Source organism: Cynocephalus volans, chromosome 4, assembly GCF_027409185.1.
Source record: "Cynocephalus volans isolate mCynVol1 chromosome 4, mCynVol1.pri, whole genome shotgun sequence".
Taxonomy (NCBI): Eukaryota; Metazoa; Chordata; class Mammalia; order Dermoptera; family Cynocephalidae; genus Cynocephalus; species Cynocephalus volans.
In genome coordinates, this window is record NC_084463.1 from 149,594,270 (window position 1) to 149,606,724 (window position 12,455).

Consider the following 12,455-nt stretch of genomic DNA (forward strand, 5'->3'; position numbering starts at 1 on the left):
TGAAAGAAGTAGAAACAGAACAGAAACTGAACAGACCAATAACAAGCAATGAGATTGAAGCAGTAATCAGCATTCTCCCAACAAAGATAAGCCCTGGAATGGATGGTTTTACTGCTAAACTTTTCCAAACCTTTAAAGAATTCATATCAACCCTCTTCAAGCTATTCCAAAAAAATGAAACAGTTTCAATTCTTACAAATTCATTCTACGAGGCCAGCATCACCCTGATACCAAAATCAAAGATACAAAAACAACAAAAGAAAACCAGAGGCCAATATGCTTGATGACCACAGACACAAAATTCCTAAACAGAATATTAGCAAACAATACAACAGCACATCAAAAAGATTATATATCATGATCAAGTGGGATTCCTCCAAGAGATACACAGTGGTTCAACATACACAAATTAATAAATGTGATACACAACATTAACAAAATCAAAGAAAAAAACCATATGATCATTTCAATAGATGAAGAAAAAGCATCTGACAAAATTTAACATCCTTTTATAGTAAAATTTATCAACAAATTAGATGTAGAAGGAAAGTGTCTCACCACAATAAAAGCCATGACAAACATATTTCCAACATCATCCTGAAGCGGGAAAAGCTGAAAGCTTTTCCTTTAAGAGCAGAAGTAATACAAGGATGCCCACTCTCACCACTCCTATTTAACATAGTATTGGAAATACTAGCCAGAGCAATCAGGTATGAGAAAGAAATAAAGTACATCCAAATTATAAATGATGAAGTTAAATTGTCTCTGTTTGCAGATAGCATGATCCCATATATAGAAAAACCAAACAACTTAGTAAAAAACAAACAAACAAACAAACAAACCTCTTAGTGCTGATGAACAAATTCAGTAAAGTTGCAGTATACAAATCAATATAAAAAAATCAGTAGCATTTGTATACTCTGACAACAAACTGAAAGAGAAATCAATAAACCAAGCCTATTTACAATAGCTACCAAAAACAAACAAAAAAACTAGAAATTAATGTATTCAAGGGGGTGAAAGATATCAAGAGTGAGAACTGCAAATCACTGCTGAAAGAAACTAAAGAGGGCACAAAAAGGTGAAAAGAAATTTTGTGTTCATGGATTGGAAGAATTATTATTGTGAAAATGTCCACACAACCCAAGGCAATCTGTAGATTTAATGCAATCCTCATTAAAATACCAGTAACATTCTTCAGAGAAATGGAAAAAAAAAGAATCCTAACATTCAAATGGAACAACAAAAGACCAAGCATAGCCAAAGCTATGCTGTGCAAAAATAAATAAATAAGTTAATATGGCAGGAGGCATTACCCTATGTGACTTCAAATCATACTACACAGCTGTAATAAACAGCATGGTACTGGCATTAAAACAGACACTTGGACAAATGGAACAGAATACAGAATCCATAAATCGATCCACATTCTTAGAATCAACTTATCTTTGACAAAGGCACCAAGAACATACACTGTGGAAAGAAAAGTATTTAAATAAATGATGCTGTGAAAACTGGTTATTCATCTGTAGAAGAGTGAAACTCAACACATACCTCTTTCCAGATACCAAAGTCAAGTCAAAATGGGTTGAAGACTTAAATATAAGATGTAAAACTCCAAACTCCTTGCAATAAACATGAGAAAAACACTTCAGGATGTGGGACTGAGCAAAGACTTTACGAATAAGACCTCAAAAACTTTGTCAACAAAAGAAGAAAATTGGGATTATGTGAAACTAAAACACTTCTTCATAGCAAAGGAAACAATCAACAGAGTGAAAAGACACCCTACAAAATGGGAAAAGATAATTGCAAACTATACATCTAATATGCATTAATATCCAGAATACACAAGGAACTCAATTAACAGTAAAAAAATAAAATTAAAAAAAATGGTTTAAAAATGGGCAAATAAGCTGAATAGACATTTTTCAAAGGAAGACATACAAATGGCCAACAGGTAAATTAAAAAGTACACAACATCCCTAATGCTCAGGGGAATGGAATTTAAAACCACATTAAGATATCATCTGACCCCAGTAAGAGTGGCAATTATCAAAAAGGCAGAGAATAAAAAATGTTATCGAGGATGCAGAGAAAGTGGAACACTTGTACACTGTTGGTGGGGTTGTAAATTAGTGCAGTCATTATGAAAAACAGCATGGAAGTTTCTCAAACAACTACAGATAGAACTGCCATGCAATCCAGCAATCCCACTGATGGGTATGTATCCAAAAGAGTGGAAATCATCATGTTGAAGGAATACCTGCACTCCCATGTTCAAACCTAATTTCTTGTTGACTGTCCTCTTGTAAATCTCTATGAAAATTGTATTAAGAGATAAATAAGATGTTAAGAAAGTCTATTATAATATTCTAAATTATATCAATTATGATAGAACCCTGTGATGAAATCAAGATGACTGAAAACTAATTGATTCTCATTTTCAAAGGAGGTGGGATCATATCCTCTTCCCCGTGAATAAGAGGTGGAAATAGTGACTTCCTTTTCCCCAAGAAGACAAAGGGAGGTTTTCTAAGACTGAATGAAAAAGAGATACCCAGCCAACCTGCAGCTATTTTGGCCCCAGCTGTTCAAGTGATCCCACATGACACATTGGATGTAGGAGAGCAGGGATCCTTCATCCTTATTAAGCCCTGACAAAATAATAGATTCATGAGCAAAATGAATGAGTGTTGCTGTTTTTAGCCACTGATATTTGTAGCAGAACAGTAGAGAATTACAGCAAATATTGAAGTAGCATCTTAGGTCACATGTCCTAGCAATGTGTAGAGCTGCAGCTGTCAACCTTGGATCCAAGCTTTTGCTCACACTAGGGATGTAGTTGTGCTCCTTGGTGGCATTGCTAGGATTCTGTCCCACTGAATGGTCTCAATTACAAGGCTTATTTTTCAACCTTCCTGTCAAGCTAAAGAAGAAATCGAAGCTCTCAGAAGTAATGGCTTTTGGGTTTGCAGACAAGGGCTAGAGCCCAGGGTTTGGCCATGGCTTATGGCTATTGGATCCTATTCTCTGATCAGTTAAAGGAGGGACTGTTGCTTCCTTAATAAACATTACAGCCTCATATCCTGCTTCTCAATAATGAAGGCAAATACAACCATATTGGTGTGCATTACTTCATGGGATGAACTCTAGGAATAGTACACCTGATACTGTTTCCATCCCTGTGAATTTTCCTGTACAAGCCACTGTTCCAAAAGGCTGTGGATGTTGTGTAGATCTAGGGTAGGGGTAGGGAAGTGGTGTCAGGTAATTTTGCTCAAGAAGACATGAAGAAAAATGATGATTTTGTGGAAGATAAAATCTTTTATCTTCTCAGATAGGAAAATGGCTTGTGTTATGGTAAAGTCCTATCTGTGTACAAAATAATGACTATATTTGTATAACATGGCAATGGAACATATAGATATCTATTTAAATTGATATCGATGTGTTAGCTATAGATTATGGCTACTCTTCACAGTAATTGTTTGCAGCTAAGAGAAAATATGGATTCTCAGTCATTATTTGCTCCCAACCTCTATCAATGTGGCAACATTATCTCATGACCATGTTTTAAGAAATTGATTTTATTCACTTCTCAGAAGACATTGTATATGTACGATTCCTATGAAGATAAATATTTACGACATCATTCAAGTATGACCTACAGATTTTTTGTCTGATGTGACAAGAAAAATTGGCATTGTTCCACTCATGCCATAAATCTCATTTGCACCTGACCTCCAATACTCAGTGTAAGGTCAATATAGATACAGAATTGCCACATATACTTTATTTCTGACCTGCATTAGGGGTACAGATTAAAATACAGATATTATTTCAGAGGGAACATTGTTTTCAGAGTTTCAAATCTGTGTATTAAATTATGTTGTATGACTGAAATGTATGATAGCTTCCCAGGTAGCATTTTTTCTCTCTCGTAATAGACAGAAACCTAAAAAGGTAAGTCTCATTAAATGTAATTGTATACATAACTTGCTTTGTTCTAATTTATTCTCAACTGTGGCCCACTTCATAAAACATATATATTCAGCTTTAATTTTGTGTGTTTGTTTTATTAAAATTATGTGTTAAATTTCTGTGTCTAGGCATATTATCAAATTAGGTATTAGAGAATATTAGAAATTAGAAAAATAGTGCAAAACAAAATAAATAAAATCTTGTCTGAGATGTTCTTAGCAAATTACCATTCTGACTTAATTTCAGGTAGTGATCTTACTCTTATGGGTTTAATTTGCCTTATAGTTAAAGAAATAGTTTTGGCCAAGATCAGTGGTCGTCATCAGGGATGATATTTCTCTAAAGAGGACATTTGACAATGTTTGGATACATTTTGATTATTACAAGCAGGGAGGATGCTACTGGCATCTAGAGAGTAGAGGTCAGTGATGAGATGATGCTAAACATTATAAAATGTGCAGGTAAGGGCCGGCCCAGTGGCTCACCTGGGAGAGTGCGGTGCTGGTAGTGCCAAGGCCATTGGTTCGGATCCTATATAGGGATTGCTGGTGTGCTCACTGGCTGAGTGTGGTGCAGACAACACCGTGCCAAGGGTTGCGATCCCCTTACTAGTTTAAAAAAAATGTGCAGGTTAGGTCTTGCCTTGGATTGAATTGTGTCTCCCAATGTGCATGTATTAGAGACTTAACCTCCATGGTGATATTGTTAAGAGGGTGGGAAATCCTATATAGTAATATTATAGCATAGGAGTGGGGTCTTGAAGAGGTGAGTAGACTGTGACGACCACACCCAAGTAAATGGATTTCTCCATTGGTGGTTTAGTGGTGGTCAGGGGCATGGTCCTGTCCTGAAGGCTTTAAAAGGAGGAGCGAGGAATTAGCTCTCTCTCTGCTCCACTACTCTTTCCATCTGATACCCTAAGTCTCTGTAGTTATAGCCAGGACATGGCACTCACAAGATGTGTTCCCTGGATTTTGACCATCCCAGTACATGAAACTGTAAGCAATAAATATTGTTTCTTTATAAGTTACCTAGTTCCAGATATTTTCTTATAAGCAACAAAGATGGACTAACACAGAAAATTAGAATGAGAGAAGTGGGCTATTGTTTATAATAAATACTTGAAAATGTGGAATTGGCATTGAAATTGGATGTTGAAGAGAGGGTAGAAGAATTTGGAGGAGCAGGGTAGGAAAATGCCTGGCTGCTGGTGGGAATTTAGAAGACACGAAAACCAGGGAGGTTTAGTAATGTCTTATAGACTGGTTAAATGGTTAAATGATGGTGACTAGAATGTTGATGGAAATATAGACTGTAAAGACCACTCTAAGGGTATCTCAGATTGAAATAAGAAGGGGCTTATTAGGAACTGGGGCAAAGATAATACTTGATAGGAAATAGATGAATTTTGTTCATGTCCAAAAGTTTTATTGAATGTGGAACTTAAACATGCACTTCCCTCTGTGTAACCAAGATGAAAAAAGAAAGAATCACTCAAAGTACCATGAATGAGACTTGGAGGGACTGTAGCCCATCAGGGGCCAGCCACTGTGATTTAAAATTAGCCTTTCTTTTTATTGACAAGACAAGGAAGTTTTACAAGAAAAATCAGTTGATTCAGTAATCAAAGAAGGACATAAAAACAGACAGTGTAAAACTAGTAACAGCAGTAAATTAACAATGTGAAATTCCAGATTGCAACTTGTAAAAAGCTAAGTCGATCCACCAACAAACAGCTTGCCCTCAGTAAACATTTTATTTTCAACATATCTCCCTACAGCAATTTCCTTAGCATATTTAAACAGCATTCAAGCAGTTTCCTTAACATATCTTAAGAACAATCATTAGGTTAAATAGTCAATCATCCCTTGAGCCAGAGTCAAAACAGCAACGTAAAATAGTCAAAGTACACAATCCCATCCCTAACAGTGATTAGACTTGATTAGATGGCTTTACCAAGCTATCTATGGACTTGTGTCCCCTACTTGAGGGCTATAGCCCCATGCATGCATTTACCTAAAGATCCTATTCTAAGATCAAAGGAGAATCAAGATTTCTAACACACTACAGCTGAACCAGGGTATTTGGTGAAAGAAATTTCTAAGCAGCAAGACATTAAAGAAGCTGCATGGTCACTTTCAACAGACTAAACTAAGTTATGGCTGAAAAATCATGACATAAAGACAGAATTTATAATTTAAAAGAAAGCAGAGGGCAAAAAATTAGAATTTCAGCCTGACCACAAGAGCAAGGGTGTAGTCCAGCAATCATTTACTAAGGACATTAATACAGAATAAAGGGATTATCAAAATAATGGAAAAAAATGTTTGCAGGCATTTCAGAGATCTTCAAGCCTTCCCCTACATTCAAGGGCCCAGAGGCCTAGCAAGAGAGAGAATGATATTGGGGAACAGGCATGAGGTGCCCTCCATGGGCTCACTTGTCCAAGGCCACGTCAGGAAGCTATTTTCAGCACCTGCTTTCTTGTTGATCCAGTGTGGCTAAATTGGCCCCAGGTGTGGCTGGACCCGAAGTATTAGAAGATAAAAGCTGGAAGCCTTGGTGGCATCCTCATGGTGTTAAGTTTTCAGGTTCACAGAATGCCAAAGCTGTGGAATATCCAATTCCAAAGGATGTATGAAGTCGGAGTCCAGGAAGACTTCTGTCACAGGGATGGAGTCACCACATGGTATCTTCACTAGAGCAATGCTGAGTGGAAATGTGGAGTCTGAGATGCAGTAGGAAAACCCAACCAACATGATGCCTGGTGGAGCTATGAGAATAACTTCCATGGAGACTCCAGAATTGTAGAGCTGCCAGAGTGTAACACCAGCCTGGGAGAGATAAAGTATGGCCAAAGATGAGGAAGTGGCAATGCCTGAGGAGTTGAAAGTCCAATCTTTGTTCCAGGATGCAGAGAATGCCAAACATAGAGTTAAGGCGCATGATTTTCTGGCTTTGGGATTTAATGACTACCTTGGTTGGTTTCAGACTTGCTTAGTATCTGTTATCTCTTTCTTTTGGCCTATTTCTCCCTTTTTGACTGAGAGTATGTATGCTATGCTTGTCCCACCATTTTATCTTGGAAGTAGATAAATTGTTCTGATTTCACAGATGAGACTTTGAGACTTTGGACTTTTGAGTTAAAAGAAATTAAGACATTGGGGATAGAATGAATGTATTACCTGTGAGAAGGACATGAACTTTGGGAGCCAAGTTTATGCCTTGAATGCCTTGGATTGAATTGTGTCCCCTACAGTCCATGTATGAGAAACTTAATCCCCACTGTGACAGTGTTAAGAGGGTAGGAAATCCTATTATGGTAATTGAAAAGTGGGGTCTTGAAATTGTGATTAGACTGTGAGGACCATCTCCAAGTACATGGATTAATCCATTGATGGTTTTATGGTGGACAGAAGCATGGTTCTGAGGGCTTTAAAAGGAGAAAGACTGAGGAGTTAGTTCTCCTTTTCTTTTGCCTTTCTCGCAATGTGATACCCTATGCCATTAAATTCACAACCAAAGAAGGCCCTCACCAGATGTGTTCCCTGGACTTTGGGCTTTGCTGCCTCTGAAACTGTAAGCAATAAATTCAGTTTGCTTACAAGTTGCCTAGTTCCAGGTATTCTGTTATATGGTTCAGGAAAGGAACTAACATAGGCCTCCCTTTCCTCACTAAAATGTAGTATTGGCCCCAAATGTCAACAGTGCTGCTTTTTGGAACCCTGAGCTAAATAAACTCTTAACAGTTTTAGTAGTTAACAAATATATTGTAGTTTAATTACCTTAGACTAACATTTTGGAAAATAAAAAATAAGCTGTAGATTTCATATGTCTCTGGTAGGGAAGCTGATGTGCTCTTTCAGGTAATTTTATAACCATTTAACATGATAGATGAATGACAAGAGATGAGTTTATTCTCTGATTCTTTCTTCGTTATTTTTTTTTAAACAAAATACACTAAAATTTCAGGAACAATTCAAAATAGCCCATAAATTTCAAAAACTACAAGGAACTAAGAACAAATGAATGGCTTTGTACTTTGTATTCAGTCTTCATACAAGAGCAAATGTTTAACACAATAAAGAGGCACTGAGCTGAATATTCAGTTTCAGTGTCTTTCCCTTCAACATCTCAGAATATTTGAGATGCTTCACCGATATTCAAAATTTGCCTAATTTCCTCTATGGAATCAAACCCTGACAGTTCTTTCAAAACCAAAGTGTAGTATAATAATTATAAAATAATCAATGATTGTATGCTGTTAGTATGTGACAGGTATTATCTAATGGCTTTACATATATTCTATGAGATGTGTACATATTAGATCATTTAATCCTCAAACCACATATACTGTAGTAGCTTTACAGGTATTAGTTGATTTAATCCTCAAAACAAGCCCTTTCATTAGGCAGGATCTTATTGTCTCTATGTACAGGGCAATATCTAACATAACAAATTCAGTCATTTATATTTTCATAATGACTATAAAATGTGCAATATTAAATATTCACATGCACACTCTTTATTGCTTCAACTCTATAAAAATAATACAAAAAGTAAATGAGACTGAAGGATCAAAAGCAACCACAGAAGATATCTGATAAATTGATGATTAAAATTGATCCCAGAGAAAGAACTTATACTTCAATTGGTTTGTATAACAGTTAGAGACTATACCAGTAACAAACAGGAATAATTAGTCATTTGTAGTTTGTTTTTATTGAAAGATACTGTTTATACCTGTCTATGAGGTATAGAAGCATTTCCATACATGTATACAATGTGTGATGATTAAATCAGGGTAATTAGTATAATCATAATTTCATAACTTAAGCATTTCTTAGTCATGTGGACATTTAATCTCCTCTCTTCTATCCATTTGATAACATGCACTAAATGATTGTTAGTAATAGATGCCTAGCTTGACTACATACCAGTAGAACTTGTTTTTCCTATCAGGCTATAGTTTTCTGTCTATTAACCAACATTTCACTATCCCTCCTCCACTTTCCTACCTCTAGTAACCACAGTTCTAATTTATCCTCCTAAACCTTCAACTATTACTTACTCATGTATTCATTCATTCATTCATTTATTTTTAGTTCCTATACATGTGATGTTTCTCTTTCATTTAACATAATTTTCTCCAAGCTCACTCATGTTGCTGTAAATGTCAGAATTTTATTCTTTCTTATGCCTAAGTATTATTCCCTTGTGTATAAATATGACATTTTCTTTTCCCAATCATCCATCGAGGGACATTTAATTTGGTTCTATAATTTTGCTGTAGTGAACAAGGGAGCACAGTGATCCCTTTGACATGATAATTTCCCTTCCTTTAGTTATATACCCAGTAACAAGATTGATGGATCATGTGTTAGTTCTATCTGTAGTTGTTTGAGAAACTTCCACACTGTTTTTCATAAGGGCTACAGTAATTTACAGCCCCACTAACACTATTTGAGTTCCCCTTTCTCCACATCCATGACAGCATTTGTTATTTTCTGTCTTTTTCTTAATAGCAAATCTAACTGGGATGAAATGACATCTCAATGGAGCTTTGATTTGCATTTCTCTAATTATTAATGATAATGAGTATTTTTTCTTATACTGATTGTCATTTGTATGTCCTGTTTTGAGAAATTCTATTCAGCTCCTTTGCCCATTTTTCAAATTGAATTATTATTATTATTATTATTAATATTATTATTATTAATCTCTTAAGTTGTTTGATTTCCTGGTAAATGCTGGATGTCTATTCTTTGCAGGATGCATAGTTTACAAATTCTGCAGGGTGTTTCTTTACTGTTGATTGTTTCCTTTGATGTGCAGAAGCTTTTTAGTTTGATATAATCCCATTTTTTTTTTTTCTTTTGTTGCCTATGCTTTTGAGTTTCTTTTAGGCAGTATATGGTTGGGTTTAATTTTTTTAATCCAATCAGTCAGTCTATATAAGTGGGTAATTCAATCCATTAACAGTCAGAGTTGTTAATTAAAGTGATTGTATTATGCCTGACTTTATTATTATTATTATTATTACTACTACTACTACTACTACTATTATTATTATTATTATTATTATTATTATTATTATGGTTGTTGCATATATCTTTTGTTCCTTTATTTTCTTTTTATTGTTTTTCTTTGCTGTTTGTTTTTTTGTTTGTTTCTTTGTTTTTGTAGTGCTAAGATATAATTTCTTTCTCTTTCTCAATTGTGCATGTTCTCTACCAGTGGATTCTATTCTTTTTCATGTACTCATGATGGTCATTATCATTCTTTGGGTTCCAGATTTAGGACTACCTTGAGGATTTCTTATAGAGCTAAACTTGGGGTGATGAATTCCCTAAGTTTTTTCTTGTCTGGGAAGGACAGTGCTTCTTCATTTTTCATAGATAATTTTGCTAAGTATTGTATTCTTGTCCAGCAGGGTTTTTTGAGGTTTTTTAAAAATTTTTTGTTGTTGTTGTTTATTTTTTGAGTTTTTGTTTGTTTCTTTGTTTAGCACTTCCAATGTATTGTCCTATTTTCTCCTGGCCAGTAAGTTTTATGCAGAGAAATCTTCTGTTAGTCTGATCATGGCTCCCTTGTAGGTGACTTGACACTTTTCTCTTGCTGTTTTGAGAATTCTCTCTTTGTCTTTGACTTTTGACAATTTGGCTACAATGTGTCCTGGAAAGGATTTTTTGGGGTTGAATCTGTTTGTGGTTCTTTTATCCTCTTGCATGTGGATGTCCATATCTGTCCCAATATCTTGGAAGTTTTCAGCTATTACTTCATTAAATAAGTTTCTGATGCCTTTTACTTTCTTATACCCTCCTGAAACACCCATAATATCTATGTTTTTACTCTTAAGGTCTCATAGGCTTTCTTCATGTGCAAATTATTATTTTTTTCTGTTCTTTTATCTTTTTTTTCTGCCTAGGTTATTTAAAAAACCTCTCTTCAAGTTAATAAATTATTTCTTCTGCTTGCTCTAACCAATCACTTAACCTTTCAGTTGTATTTTTTATTTTGTTGAATGAATTTCAAGATTTCTGCTTAGCTCTTTTTAAAGATTCCTATCCTTTTGTTAAATTTATCCTTTAGACCCTGGATTATTTTTGTCATTTTATTGTTTTGTCTATTTGTATAGTCTTGTGGTCATTGAATTTCATTAACATCATTGTATGGGATTCCTTCTGAGGCATTTCACAGGTTTCCTGTTTTTTAGGGTCTGGTACTAGAGAGTTTTGTATTTCTTTAAGGGTGTCATATGTTCTTGATTTTTCATCCTTCTTGTATACCTACACTGATGTCTGGACATCTGGTGGAGAAGTTGCTCCTTCTAATACTATGGAGTATCTTTTCAAGGAAGAAAATCTTTCCTGTAGAGTGCTCTATAGCGACAGTTGTGTAGGGTGTTTTGAGTTCTGGGTGAATTCAGTAGTGTGGTCTCTGTGTGATTTCTTCAACTGTGCTCAATGTCAAAGTTGTCTGTGAGTGCCTTCATGGCCTAGGCACTGGGGTGCTTTGTAGCTTCTTGAGGAAGTTAAAGATACCAGACTTGGCTGTTGGGGCCTTGGGCCAGGTCTCAAGCTCTCAGGAGAACTGTTTGGGTACTCTGCGACTTTTCAGCTTGAGTGGGTGACCCTGGGTGAGCTTGCTGGTGCCCCAGAAAGGATCTTTGTCCCTGATAGGTGCACTGGGGTGCTCTGCAGCTCCTCACTTTAGAAGGGTTACCCTGTGTGAGCTTGCTGGGGTTGAAATTAGGGCCTTGGACTTTGTGCTATATAATGATGTGCATCACATCTCTTTAGCTAAGGTAGGCAATTCATTGGGGTCACTGGGGCTTCAAACTAGGGCCTTTACCCTAAAAGAAGGTACTGGAGCACTCTGTAGTTCCACAGATGAAGTGGGAGATACTGGGCAAGGTCTCTGTGGCCGAGTGTGAGACCATGTGTCCCCAAGAACAGTGAAGGCTGCTCTGAAGCTTCACTGTTGAAGTGAGCTACTCTGGGTTAGGTCACTGAGTTTATGAGTGGGGCCCCGCAGCCTCAAGAAGAACACTGGTTTGCTCTGAAGCACCACTGTTGTAGTTTGCCACTGTTGGCAAGGTCATGGCACTTTGGTCCCTATGACCAGAAGAGGAATGCTAGGTTACTCTACAGCTCCTCAATTGGAGTGGGTCACTTCGGGTAAGGTCTCTGGAGTCGTGGGTGGAGCATGTGCACCCAAGATAAATTCTGGGGTCCTTTGCAGCTATTCAGCTGGAGTGGCCACACTGGGTAAGTCCAGTGCAGTTGTGGTTGAGACCCTGCACCACCAAGAAAAATGTTGGGTCTCTCTGTAGCAGCTCAGCCAGAGTAGGCCACTATAGGCAAGGCTGCTACAGTTTTAGGCAGGAATTTGCACACCCAAGAGTAATGCTGGGGCTCTCTGCAGCTTCTCAGCCGCAGTGAGCTACACCAGTGAGGCAGCTTCAGTTG